Source organism: Oreochromis niloticus, linkage group LG15 (assembly GCF_001858045.2).
Source record: "Oreochromis niloticus isolate F11D_XX linkage group LG15, O_niloticus_UMD_NMBU, whole genome shotgun sequence".
In the NCBI taxonomy this organism is placed as follows: Eukaryota; Metazoa; Chordata; class Actinopteri; order Cichliformes; family Cichlidae; genus Oreochromis; species Oreochromis niloticus.
Genome location: NC_031980.2, coordinates 5,578,734 through 5,592,483, shown reverse-complemented (window position 1 = coordinate 5,592,483; position 13,750 = coordinate 5,578,734). Strand labels below are relative to the sequence as shown.

Below are 13,750 nucleotides of genomic sequence, written 5' to 3'. Positions count from 1 at the left end.
TGGTTTGGAGAGGGTGAAACTGAGAAAAAGATGTGAAGCCAAGATAGAGCTGCCAGGTTGAAGAAAAAAAGGAAGCTCATTCATGCATTTAGTGAAGGACGACATGCAAAAGGATGGTGTGACAGAGGATGCTAGGAACAGGAAGAGATGGAGGCAGATGATGTGTTGCGGCGACCCATAAAGGAAACAGATGAAAGAAGAAAAAGAAGATCGTTTGTTTGCATTTGGGACATCTAGAACATGGTTAAAGGAAGAGTCTATTAGATTTAAGTGACTATACTCAAACTCTAGCACCATTAAAGGGTCAAAGTTTGAAGTGTTTTGAACTTATGTCAGATTTTCTCAGTGGTGAAGAGGTACGGTTGGATTCCTCGATGAATTTTAATACATTATGCCCAAGAAATCTACTTTATAGTAACTCCACTAAACTGTGAAAAATAAATAAGTCTTTATTTCACTCCCCTAACTGCTATCCTATATTTTTGAAAACCTTGTTGCAACTGTTTTGTAGCAAAACCAATTTACTCAAAGAGCTACTGCTTGACTCACCAACCTTTCCACTCAATTTCTCTTCTCCTCTGTCTCAGAAAATGTATAATATACCTCGGTGTTATGCATGAACCAACACAGAGTTTGACATTTTAATTGAATTCACAGTAGAAAAAAAAAACCTTGACAGCCAGATTCTATGAGCATGTTATAGTAAGCCTAAGTTAGTTTTTTTTCTACTTCTTCCAAAATCCACCTCTAGCTGAGTCATTCACTCATAATCTCAGTAGCTGGAGGGTGTCATGACTTTCTTGCATATATAAACCCCTTTGGTAGTCTACGTGTTTAACAAAATGATATGACCATATGAGATATCTTAAATGAGGCTTTAAAGGAATTGGAGCTTTTACAAGACATGTGTCCACAACTGTATTAATTCCTGTTAAACCACATGCCATTCAGCTGTGAGTGTGTGCTGCATTGCTGCATTGTAAACAGTGAGTACAGTACGTAGGTGTGTGACATTCACAGTCTATGCTTAGAGAACTGATTTTCACCAGAGCTGTTACTAACATGGCACTGGTTGGCCCAGTTGGCCTATATGAAGGTAAACAGTCAAGACAAACAAAACAAGCACATAAACATTTTTTTTAAATGAGAAAAATATCATCATTTTCACAAAATGTCTCTAAAGGTAGAGCTTAAATACATTTTGTGTTTTGTTTTTGTTTTGTGTTTTTTATTTCAAGATGTGCTGGGAGCTATAAAGTATATGAAATGGAGACAAATAAAAAACTGTCCTGAGTCTTTGCCCTTTTTTGTACAAATCCTGATCTCTCCAGGTGTGGGTGTCTACCCCTGTGTTTGTCTTTTTATGCATTTGAAAACTCAGTTTTGGGTGGTGATTCAGCACTCAGCTCTGAATATTCCTTCTTCCGTGATTCATTTTGCATTCTGACTCATTTTGAGATATCTTCAGATGTCTGCCCACAATGAAGGTGACTCCAATAACCACCTTTCTGCACAAGAAAAACAGGTTTACACTGCTGGGGAATTCTTGCATTTTTCATGATCGTGTTTGTTAACAGTCCGAATGGCCCAGGGGAAGAAAGTGTTTGTGAGTCTGGAGGTGTGGGACCTGATAGACCTGAGGCGCCGACCGAGGGCTGCGGGTCAAACAGGTGGTGGTCAGGATGCACGCAGTCACCTGTGAGGGCCCTGGTTTTCTTGAGACAACTGGCAGGATGTCTGGCAGGATCTGGCAATGACCTCCAGGGGTGGCAAAGGGAAAGCAATGATTTTTGGGGGCTTTTTTAATTACCCTCTGCTCAGCCTTCCTGTTCTCCATTGTAGGAACATGAGACCTCATTTTCACACTTGGACTAGCTACCACAGAGACCTTAACCACACCAAAAATCTTTGGGATGTTAATGAGAAGACTTTAGCAGTCACATTCTTCCATCAAAAGTATCAGGAGATCGCCAGGTGGAAAAAAATAATGTGATTTTGCATAAACTTATTCAAATGCCATGTTAAATGGTGCCATCATCAAAGCTAAAGATGGTCCAACAAAATTTTACAATGTGTGATCCCTTTTTTTGGTCTGGCGGAGTATATGGCAGAATACTGCTAAATAGGGATAACTGTCATCTGCATATGAGCAGAAATGTATACTCAAGACATGATTAAAAATGAATAAGGTGGGAAAATACACTGTGAGTGGCTGTCTGTGTTGGAAATATACATGTGTTTCACTAATGAAAAAGAAAAGAAAAGAAAAGAAAAGAAAAGAAAAGAAAAGAAAAAGTAATGTCAACAGTGACCTGTATGATAAATATTGGGAGATCATCATTAACTACAATCATGCTATCATGGTGTGTTCAAATGTGTTCTAGCCATCCACGCAGAGCAGATGACATCACCCCAGAGAAATACTATCTAAAAGTTTGAATTGATTATTCAGATTTTCCACAGGGAGCTGCATGAAATATCAAATGTGCCCTTTGACTGGCATTTCGACTGATTACCCAGGGTAGCCAAGACTGTATTCTGTGCTAATAGGGCAAAACTGACATGCTGTTCATTAGTGGGGCCTAGTAATCAAAGGTATGCAGGCCCTCATTAAACAGTTGCCAATCATTTATCCAGGATCTTCACAAGTCAGACTGAGCCACTGCAGGCTTGGCTGAGCATTTAGGGACAGTGAAATTAGGCCTGTCATTCTGCAAGGTGCAGTTATTTTAAGAGTGCCAACTGAAAAATATGGAAAAAATTATGGTTTGATTTTGATTTTATGCTCATTCCTTATCCCCAATAAAAGCTAATTTTACACCTACATAAAAACGCAAAAACTTTCCTATATAAAAATTAGATAATTACAACTAAAGAGAATACACTAAATTAACAGAAGACTTAAAAAGTAATAGAAAGATTTATGTATATGTACCATTTTTATAAAATATATTACAGTTATGATAATTTAATTAAAAGTTTGGTTATTTCCAAGAACACTGAGATGCTAGAGTCATAATGCACCCGGGAGCATTTGTTGGTGAGATTCAAACACTTGTCCAGACTCACTTGTTCAGTGGTGGTGTGGTCCTGTGATTGTGCAGAAGTCTGTAGGGATTCCTTTCACATGAAGCTGAGAGGATGGCTGGTTGGGGTTTGAAACAGTCGTGGCCAGGCACATCACAAACAAGAGCAGGTAGGTGGTGGAATCAAAGGGCCCTGAGAGGCACTTTATAAGAGACCCAAAGCATTGCAGCAGTGCACCAGAGATGTGGAGGGTCCTGATCAAAGAGGAGGAAGAGCTGAAGGCTGGGGTAGACCAAATAATATTTCAGAGTTGGAATCTGACTCCTCTCAGACCCCACCTGGCTGCCAACCAGACCACAAATTTTCTAGGCCAACTCTGTGTTTTTCAGTATCAAAGCTCAAATTAGTTATAATACAAAGTCTATATATAATAGTATAATCTATAATATATAACATGACTTCTGTCTTATAGTCTTTTGGAGCCCCAAGTGACAATATTTTCTTGATCAAAGCCCATCTACAGGCTGTATGGGTATACAGCAGTCAGATACCTGCTAATCAATGCTAACTTTATCAGTAGGCCTTTAGGCCAACCCTAACATATTTTTTTCATAAAAGGGCTCTCTAGCGTGCCAGTCTTTTACAGTCTGTTCACCTTCCATGCAGCATAATGACCACAATTAAAACTGACGAGCTACTTTACTCTCATCAGTCATAACGCTAATACCTGTCTAGTAAATTACACACTGGATAAGCTTACTCCCTTGGTAACTGAACAAATCTGTGATTTCTTAATTCTCTTATCTAAACTATTCATTTAAGCAAGTGACATTGAAAAATTACAATGCACAGTTGAACAGAGCACTCTGCTCACTTTATTCTGACAGGAGACCTTTTGATAAAGAATAAATGTTAGTGCCAGTAAGTCTTTATGCCGGGATTACCTTTTTTTTCCCTTTCAATTTTATGCGCCAGAATTAATTGATATTTTTCTTAATCCTTTCATTGTTTATTAATTTTTTTTAACAAGTGACTGGTCTTAATCCATCTCATGTGTGGATAACCAAAATTATATACGTATGTTATGTATTATATATACATATGCTCCTTTAAAAAAAAAATAAGTAAAAGTTAGGATTTATTGTGCCGTGTATGGTACTAACGATATCATTAAAATGGACCTGTAGTTTTTCTGTGCAAACAAAAAGGATGTAGGAGCTTTTTTTAAAACTTCTTATAAAAAAAGTGTTATAAAAAGGGTGGAATGATCTCTTGGGATAAATGATGCATTGCTGCGTGAGATTTAAAGGTGGTAAATGAAAAAACAAAAACAAAAAAACGTCAGTCTTAACAAGAAAATGGAAAACTATTAAAATGAAAGGCTTGATGGATTCCCAGTGAAGCTTATTAGTAGAAAGCTAGGAACCATAAACAGAAGGGTGCTTACAAGCATAAAAACAATTAATGTTTAACACGGGGGAGGGCAAGAAAATACATTTCATTTCACTTTTGAAGATTTGCCTAAATTAAACTGTGGTCATAAAAGACATAGCTGAAGTGGAGAGATATGTCTAGACACAGCCTTCTCCAATAATATGCTATGATTGCTCGATTCTTATTCAAACGAGAACAAAAGTCATGAAAGACCTTCAAAGCCCCTTCAGAACAGTGTGTGTGGAGGACCAAGGATGGGTCCACTTTGAGTTTGATTATTTTCAGACCAGTTTTGTTCTTTATTTTGTTTGGTGGTGAGAACACAAAACCCATTGTTTGAAAAGCTGCTGTGATCTGCTTTTATCCTGACTGTAAAATCCCATGAATGCGTAAACAAAGAGTAATCTCTAAAAAGAGTGGTATTTCATTTAAACTGCTGAAACAAGTGTCTTGGATTTAAACAGACACGTCAAAGGATGAAACGGCAATTAAAAAAATACTCTGTGCTTTCAGCTGGTTGTCTTTTTTGTACTCGGTTCAGAGGGATGACAGTGGTGTGTTGATAACATGCAGGCCACAGTTTCTGTGTCTTCAAAGCATGAATTTCTCTTAAGACTTCTTTACACAGTTCAATTCGGAGCTGTCTGAGATGTGCATTTGCAGTCGTTTGCAGACTCCTAAATGTTTGTCCTAGATTGCACTGAGGTTTTTGCCCCTGATGGCTGATTTTGGTCTTTGACAACCAGTAGTAGTACGGTAGATGAAAAACTGATTTGCTCTCCTGCTGAATTTGTAAATCTGCTCACTTACAAAGAAATGTTAGTCTTTAATTGTTATGGTAGTTTTATTTTAATGGAGAGAGACAGAATATCAAGGAAAAAATCCAGAAAAAAACACAATGTGTGGTTTGATGTGTGGACGTACTGCAAATCAATTTCCCATTGGGGACAATAAAGTTATCAATGACCACTGACCAACACATAAAAGTACTTAAGTAAGTAAGTATTTCGTCCCCAAGGAAAATATGACTTAGTACTTGATGAAGAATTCTGTTTTGTCCTGCACTCAGAAAAACAGTCCCAATACATAATGTTTGCACTTCTGTGCTTGACTGTGGCCGTGGTTTTCTTTGAGTCATGCTCAGCATTTCTCTTCCTCCACACACAGTGGGTCAAGTTGATGCCAACAATCTTGATTTTGGTTGCATCTGACCACAGCACGTTCTCCCAGGCCTTCTCTGAATCATTTAGATGTTCACTGGCAAACTTAAAGTTAAAGCCTTCTTGAACACAGTGACCTGTCAGGTGCTGCAAGATCATTAACCAGCTCCTACCATGTACTTTTGGGCTGATCCACCACGTTTCTCATGATCATCCTCACTCCATGAGGCAAGAGCATGGAGCTCCAGAATGAGGGCAAATGATCGTCAGTTATATTTCTTCTATTTCTGTCACGGTCCTGGGTCAGTGACTCAGTGTTTTGTTTGTTATTATTATTGTTCTATGATTTCTTTGCTGTAAATGACTTGTGTTCTGATTTGATGTTTGATTTTCATCATTGTTATCACTATTAGTGTTTAGGTTTCTTTCTCCGTATTTCTAGTGCGCTAGTTCTTTGCTCGGTGATTTCTAGTTCTTAGGTTTCGTTCATGTGTCCCTTTTGGTTCAGTGTCAAGTCTGTGTCTGTTGGGTGTTTCCTGTTTTGCTTTGAAAGTCTGTTTGACGTGAGTGATTCTAATTTTGCTTCCCCTGTCTCGTTAGGTCTAATTTCTCCTGGCTGTGTTCCCACCTGTTCCTTGTTCCCTCATGTTCCTGCCTGTGTATTTATAGTGTGTCCTCCAGCGCTCTTTGTTGCGTCGTGCTACTGCAACTACTGCTATTATACTCGTTGTGCTGTGTCTCCTCTCGTCGTGTCCCAAGTGGTCTTAGTTCGGTTACCTGTTCCCCAGTGTAGGTTCTAGTTCAGCATTTGAAGTCTGTTTTATTTTGTCATGTTTTTTGTAAAGATGAGTTTTTCTACAGCAATAAAAGCTGCCTTTCTCAGTTTACGTCTTTCGTGGTTGGACTCCTGGATTTGGGTCCATCATCCTGCCTGCCTGTACACAGCCATGACGATTTCTGAATAATCGCAGCATCATTTGTCACCTTCTCATTAATCTTTTTGCTGATGGTCTTGTAGCCCATTCCAGCCTTGTGCAGGTCTACAGCCTTGTCACTGATGTCCTTTGACAGCTCTCCTTGAACAGGCGTGCTTTATACACGTAACGTGTTTCGATCAGGAGTATCTAGAACTGCTTGGAATCCGTGTCACATGGGCGCACTGTCATGGTCCTGAGTCCATGACTCGGGGATTTTGTGTTTGGTGTATTTATTGTTATTATTTGTGGGCTGTTTTGGGATGGTTTGTGTTTTGGGATTTTAGATACTGGGTTTCTGGGTTTGTGCTCCCTCTGTTGGTCCCTGGTGTTAGTGTTCCCCTGTCTCGTCAGGTTAATCAGGTCCAGCTGTGTCTCCCACCTGTATGTGATTGCCCAGTGTCCCTCTGTGTATTTATAGTGTGTGTTTCCCTCAGTTCCTCGTTGTGTCGTCTGTGTTCATCACTCAGTGTCACCCTGCCTACTCTGCATTGCTCCGTTTTCCTCTCCGTGACTCCACTACGTGCTCTCCCTGCTGTCCTCCTCTCGTGTTTCAGGTTTGCCGTTCTATAGCTTAGTTTTCCCAGTTCAGTTTATCCTTAGTTCTGTTGTGCCATCCCCACCTTGTGTTCTGCCTTTTGTAAATAAACCTCCCTGCATCTCTAGTAAGTGTTGCATCTGAGTCCTCCTTTCCTCTCATCACACGGCCGCTGCCCCGAGCCGTGACACGCACAGCCAATCTGCAGGTGTCTGGGTTATAGGGGATCCAATACTTATTTCACTCACTGACATGCTAATCAATTTATAACTTTTATATAATATTTGTTTATGTTCTGAATTTTTGGTTGATACTCTCCATTAAAATGAAACTACCCTAAAAACAAGGGATTCTTCATTTCATTGTAAGTGAGCACACTTAAAGATTCAGCAGGGGATCAAATCATCATTTCCCTTACTGTACAGGTCTGGCATGCAATAAACATACACTATCATTGTTCACGGTCCAGAGGTATCTTTTAAAAAATGCAGCAGCACTGTGTAGGTTCTGTGCTGTAGAGGAGCGTACGTGACTGATGTTCTTACCTACTGATCTTACCTTCAGAGGAAGGCTTTTAGAGATAAGCAGCCCACAACACCAGCTTTTTTGTTTACTTTGAGCTGGTTGTGTTTAGTATGCTGCATGCAAACCTTCAACCACATTAAACACGCACAAAAAGGTTAGACTTTACCCACCTGGCAGCTATTAACTTCCGACAAGAGTGTCAAAGTCACAAATATATTCAGGTGGAGTTTAATCCAACTTTTCACAGACTCTCAGCAACTTCTGCTGTTTATAAACATTAATATTTTAACACAGCTGTGACACCAGAAATTTTCCTCACAACTTTTTAAACTCTGGAGGTATATATTATTATTATTATTATTATATACTGCATGTGTTAAAAGCTAGCTCATAGCACAACTGAACATTATTATTTGGTACTTTAATTTCACCTTGCAGTATGTGTGCTAATAAATAAATAAAGATAAATAAATAAGGAAGTAAAAAGACTGAAAATATCACAAACATTGGGTCAGGATAAACATTACAAGAGAAACAATTGATAGAAGTAAGTGATAAGGTCAGTTACTTGTCCTGATAAGGTCTGACTTCTTGAGGAAAACCAGTGCTTTCTCCAGGGCATCAAATGCTGCTGTCTTTTTGCTGGTGCCTTGACGCACTGACTGCAGAAATATTAAAGCAAGAGAGTCAAAGGAGGCAGAAGCAATGGAGGTGGTGTAAAAAAAAACCTTTTCAGCTTTGGTTATGTCCTGTTTTAGAGGTTTGTGACGTATTGGTTAGTTTCATATGATAAGCATTCACACAATTAAGCTTGCATATTAAAAAATTAGGCTGGGATAGACATCCAGAGGTAAGAAGTCAGAGCTATTTGAGTCTTCTCACTACCAACTCAATTCAGTTTCTGCATTACCTGTTGGGGAACAATTCTTGGTATCAGAAACTTGAACCCTTTGAACAAGGAGTTGGTCGAGACCTCCTGTACAGGAGTAACTAGCCGAACAAAGGGTATACAAAACATTTACCTGTGATGGCTAAGTGTCCTAAACAAAGAGTTGAGAGTATGATTCCCAGGAGGGCTCTCAGCGATTTCTCAGCTGCCACATCATAACACTGTGGCCAAAGCACACCTTGTGCATATCCAATTATATGGTAACTGAGAACATGGGTCAGGCGCTTCTCCGAGATGGGTAAGATTTGCCTTTTGATTATGCATCTGTCCCCTCTCTTGCCTGCTTATTCATACTGTTTCCATTATTGTTCTTTCTTATGTTAGAAAATGACACCAAAACTTACGTTATGATGAGAATATGCTCCTGACCCATAATCAGTGCATCAGTGTGTGATCACTTGTGAGTGAGAATACATTGCTCAAAATGAACAGGCTGGTAAAAACCCATTAACAGGGAGGTAGAATGTCGTTTCTTTATCAGCTGAGCCTTTTATCCAACATTGTTCAAGGAAATGGAAGGAAAATTGAACGCGTGTCTACATTAGATCCACCAACAAGTATCTCACTCTTTGCATTTAAGAAAAATTATTTAAAATGATACATTTTAAAAGCAATTCAGTTTTTTACGAGGCATATGTACAGACCTGAGAGTAGCATCAGTTGTTATCCAACTATTGTCAAGTAGGGAAAATCTGCTTCCTTAAAACTGTATCTAAAATGCAGAGAACCAAACAATTATGTACTGTATTATGTGCAGCCTCACAACAGTCAAACAATCATGTACTGTATGAAGCATAGTGAGTGTTAATGATCAAGAACAGATGGTAGACTGCACCAGTTTTGCCAGCAGCAAATTTACATTATGACATGGAGTAAATGTATCATTTAATTACGTTCATGTACCATATTTCAACATCACTGCCTATGTTTGCAATGAAAAAAATAAAAAAAATAAGACAGTGTAAGTAACCTTCCAATAACTAACACAAAAGCAAAGAAAATCTAGTGAAAAATGGCTGCATGTATTAAAGTGTAGGCACAATAAGATTAAGCTTCAGCCTACATCATCTTAATAAATACTTTGTTATTTCCTTTGAATTTAATTCTTGATTGTCAACATTTATTTATTTAAATAACCTTTTATTTTTTTCTGTTTTGAAAAAGAAAATCCTAATAATGACTGAAATAAATATCAGTATCAGTAAAACCAGTGAGCACCTGTACATATTGTCATCTAGCTGAGATCTGTATCAGGTTTTTGCCCCTTAAAAACTTTGTTGCTCATTTGTATTCCCTCCTGTCATTCCCCGTGAGTGTCTGCGGAGAATGACAGAGACTGTAGATGTTGTAACTCTGAGCACGACACTAGAGATGAGCCCTCTTTCTTTTGCACTCATTTAGGAGAAGGTCGCTACAGGTGACAAATGAAACCATAAGGGGAAAGCGGGAAAAATGTTGGAGTGGAGAAGGGTTTATAAAGACAAGGCACTGCAGGTCTTAAAGAATTCTCTCCATGCATCTGCCATTATCCCAGAATGCCTGTCTTCTGTCTCGAAACAGACCTGTGAGCCAGTGAGCCCAGGGATATTAATTTGCAGCCCTAATGTTCTGTGGCAAAGGAATTCGAGTCATCTCCACACAAACAAATTGGATCTTACAGCTCATCTGCATTGCAAGACATGCCTGCAGGTATGACAAGAAGACCACCTCCAAAAAGCAGAGGAGGATAGGGCTGAATTTTTCAGTGTGCCTACTATACAGTGGTCAAGCTGGGTTCAAAATAACAGAAGTGAAGGAAGGGAGAAAAGCTGTGTACGAGCTCTATGATTGAAAGGTCTCTGATGAGGTCCTGACTGCAGCTGACCGGTGAATCTGAATCAAGTTGTCAGATATGATAGCAGGGATATTGAGTTGGGGGAAAAAATAGAAAACAGTGGAGGACAATGTACCAAAAAAAAAAAAAAACAAGTAAAAGAACAGAAATGTTGTGACAGTACAGAGTAAAAGCGGTGAAATGGAGGTATGAGCATTGTTTCAGAACACTCAGGCTATTACACAGCATCACCTCCCTTTGGACTTGCCCTCCTTTTTCTTCCCTGTTGTCCATGTCTTGGTCATCCTCGCTGATGATCTTGACTATTTTTGATCCTCAGACATTCTGGGTTTTTGTTGATCTTTTTTCCCATCTTGCTCGGTAGTGCACTGGTCCAAATGTCAAGTGCACAACACACTATACATGAAAGGAAGGAAGTTTCAATTCCTAAATCCCTGGCTGCAAACGCAAGAGTTTCTACTTTAAAGATCAAAATGACAAGATTGTGGTCAGGACTCCACTTACATGCTGTTAAAGACGATTTAGAACCTAGATAATGATATGGATTTCCTTTGAAGTTCACTTACATTAAGCACTTGAAATTCACATTAACTCTATGAAGAATGTCTTGAACTTTAAATAAAGCCCTTCCTTTAACATAAGGAACAGATACATTCTACTGAAAGACCTATCTACCTACCTATCTATATGTTGGTCAACAAAAATCTTGAAATACAACATAATTGTGATTCACCAGAATAAAATACAGTTTCTTTTTCATCCTAAATCTTTTGAATGTGCAGTACACTGTTATTACTCTTGACTAAAGAATGTCTGACACATTCAAAATAATACAGCTAGAAAATATTGATGTGTTAATGGGTGCGTGGATTAAATGTAGCAGGGATACTGAGAAATCATAATCTTATTATTTATAATTGGTTGGGAGATCAATCAAGGTTCAGCTTAATATAGGGAAAGACTGAATTATGCAGTAAATGATTATTGAGTAAACTTGCTGTTTCGTGCTAATGAAGCTTCCTAGTTCATGTAGCGGTTTGAGATTGCAAAGTTAATGTGGTAGTTTAACTTAATGTTTAGGGGTTTTAAGCTCGCTAAGGTCTCAAAGAATGAGCGTCTCAAATTGTGATTAACAGACCAATTTTATAATGTGAGGAACTACTGTCATGTACTTTCATAATAAACTATTGACAGTTTTAACTAATTATTTACCAAATATTTTAACTGTGAGACGAAAACGGAAAGGATATATACAACTTAGCGCTTTAAATGACATCCAGCTATTATCAATATTATTAGCAAATTTAGAAATTTAGATATAGACGGATTGATCGTATGGATAACAGCACTGGTATTGGTATTCGATTCGTACTAGTACAACATTATGAATTGATTATTGTGGAAAATAAAAATGAATACAGTGATTTATTGGTCATTAAAACGGGTTCAGAACTAGCAAATTGTTGATTGTTTGTTACATAAGTCATGTCACACTGCTAAGCTGCCCTTATAAAATCAGTATCTGATCAATACCAACATTTTTAGTATTGCACGCCATTAAAGGTGTGTGACATCACCTGTACTCAATTAAGCCACGCCCACATAAAAATAAACCTTCATGTTTACACGAAAAACACAAAATCTCGCAGTACAAAATAATCGACAGCCTACTGCTGTGACTTTGAGGATCATATTAGATGGAATCACTGAAAAGTTCATTCAATTCTGCTTTCAGGTCTTTCAAAGTCTATCATAGGAAAGTTGTGGCTCCCCGTGTCTACTTTGAAATGAAAGATTAAAGTCGCACAAATGTCACAGTGCCTTTACTGAGATCACCGAGTCCATTTTAGCTAATCAAATCAGCAGAGTCACAATAGACATCAGCTGTAGTCCAATCTCTAATTGTGGAGGCAGCTTGCGAAAGGTTTTGCTGTCTGCTGTGAAACACTTCGAGATATGACAGTCCACCCCAATTATGTTTCACGATTAATCACAACAATGACAGCTTTTATTTTCTTTCTGTTTTTGTTTTTTTAATCTCTTGCAGAACATGTGTTGTAGTTTGTCGCTGTTCCGTGACATAAGCGGCTGCTGTCTGAAATAATTGATTTAAATCATGGAGCGTCTAAATGATGGGCAATTGCCCACACTTCTCAGAGGTGGAGCTTTTATAGCCTGCTTCTGCCTCTTAATGATTTGCAAGAGGAAGAAAAAAACACACACACACACACACACACACACATCATCTGTAAGACAAGATTAACCTCGCTACCGTTTTCAGTACTGTGAAAGTAAGATGCATGCAGACGGGCAGGGGTGGACGCTGCTCTGGGGGCTCTCGCTTTGCGCGCACTGCAAAGCGTGTACACTCCTCACCTCATCTCATCATCCGCGTCTCTAAACCTCCCCACACCGGGAATCTCTCCCGCTCTCTCTCTCTTTCTCGCTTACAGAAGCTATTTTAACTTTGCAAAGACGACAGAATTTCAGTGGCCAAATGGCTTATTGAAGAAAGCGACCTTCAAATTTATAGTGGAGAGAAATTACGATACTGTGGCGGGCGGCAGTGGGTTTCTTTCTTTTTTTCCCCCTTTTTTCCCGAGCGAAATGATTGGCCATTTCTTCAAATGAGAAAGTCTGAGAAATGTCTTTTTCTGTGGGCGACACCATCAGCATCCGAGCCATAATGTACAGGCGAAAACAAGCCAGTCTTTGCGTCCTTCAAACAATATCTGGATTGACGAGAACTCAGAGGTAAGGAAAAAAAATATAAATCATTAAAGCGTAAAGAACATTCTTCGGTTATTTGTTAAAAACTGCCTTTTAATAGTGCGCGTTTTGATCTGTTTTTAAAGGTGCGAAAACATGTGGTTTTTTAAAAATTGTCTACAGTAAACTCTGTGCACCCAGACGGCGCTTTTACGTGAATACACATGTTCATGTTTAAGTTATAAATAGAAATAAGTGGTGAATATGTCGCACTGCAATGTATTCTGTGATGGAGGATGTAGGATGATGCTGATGAAGAACTCTCCACACAGTTTCCACCTGCGATTGCTGGAGCAAAAAAAAAAAAAAAAACCCTTTCCTTGTCTTTGTGTGTTTTTAAGTGAGAAATGCTTTTGGCATGAAGTCATCAAGTCATTCTGTGACCTCCTACTGTAACAGCGCCTTTTGGTTCTTTTGTCCCTCTGCAAATAGACTGGAACACTTGGCCAAAGAATGCACCAGGGTCATTTTTACCTCATAAACATAAACAAAGGGAACCAAAGTGATGATTCTGTGTGCATTCAGGATATTCTGTTGTTG

General features: G+C 38.8%; 1 protein-coding gene and 1 long non-coding RNA gene across 3 annotated transcripts in view; one reads left to right on the top strand and one right to left on the bottom strand.

Moving 5' to 3' along the window:
- The window catches only part of LOC102083157 (uncharacterized), a 44,622-nt gene extending 36,322 nt beyond the window's left edge, over nucleotides 1–8,300 (bottom strand). Inside the window, exon 1 of one of the 2 annotated variants that reach the window (XR_265897.4) lies at nucleotides 8,227–8,300. This is a non-coding gene — a long non-coding RNA (uncharacterized LOC102083157). Of the gene's footprint in view, nucleotides 1–3,069; nucleotides 3,279–8,226 lie in introns of those variants that run through there. The other variant, XR_265896.4, reaches the window with a different exon arrangement.
- Nucleotides 8,301–12,674: 4,374 nt separating this feature from the next.
- syndig1l (synapse differentiation inducing 1-like) overlaps nucleotides 12,675–13,750 on the top strand; it is a 39,060-nt gene continuing 37,984 nt past the window's right edge. The window contains exon 1 of the mRNA XM_003440638.5: nucleotides 12,675–13,195. The gene's annotated coding sequence lies outside the window, so the exon portion shown is untranslated. The remainder of the gene's footprint in view (nucleotides 13,196–13,750) is intronic.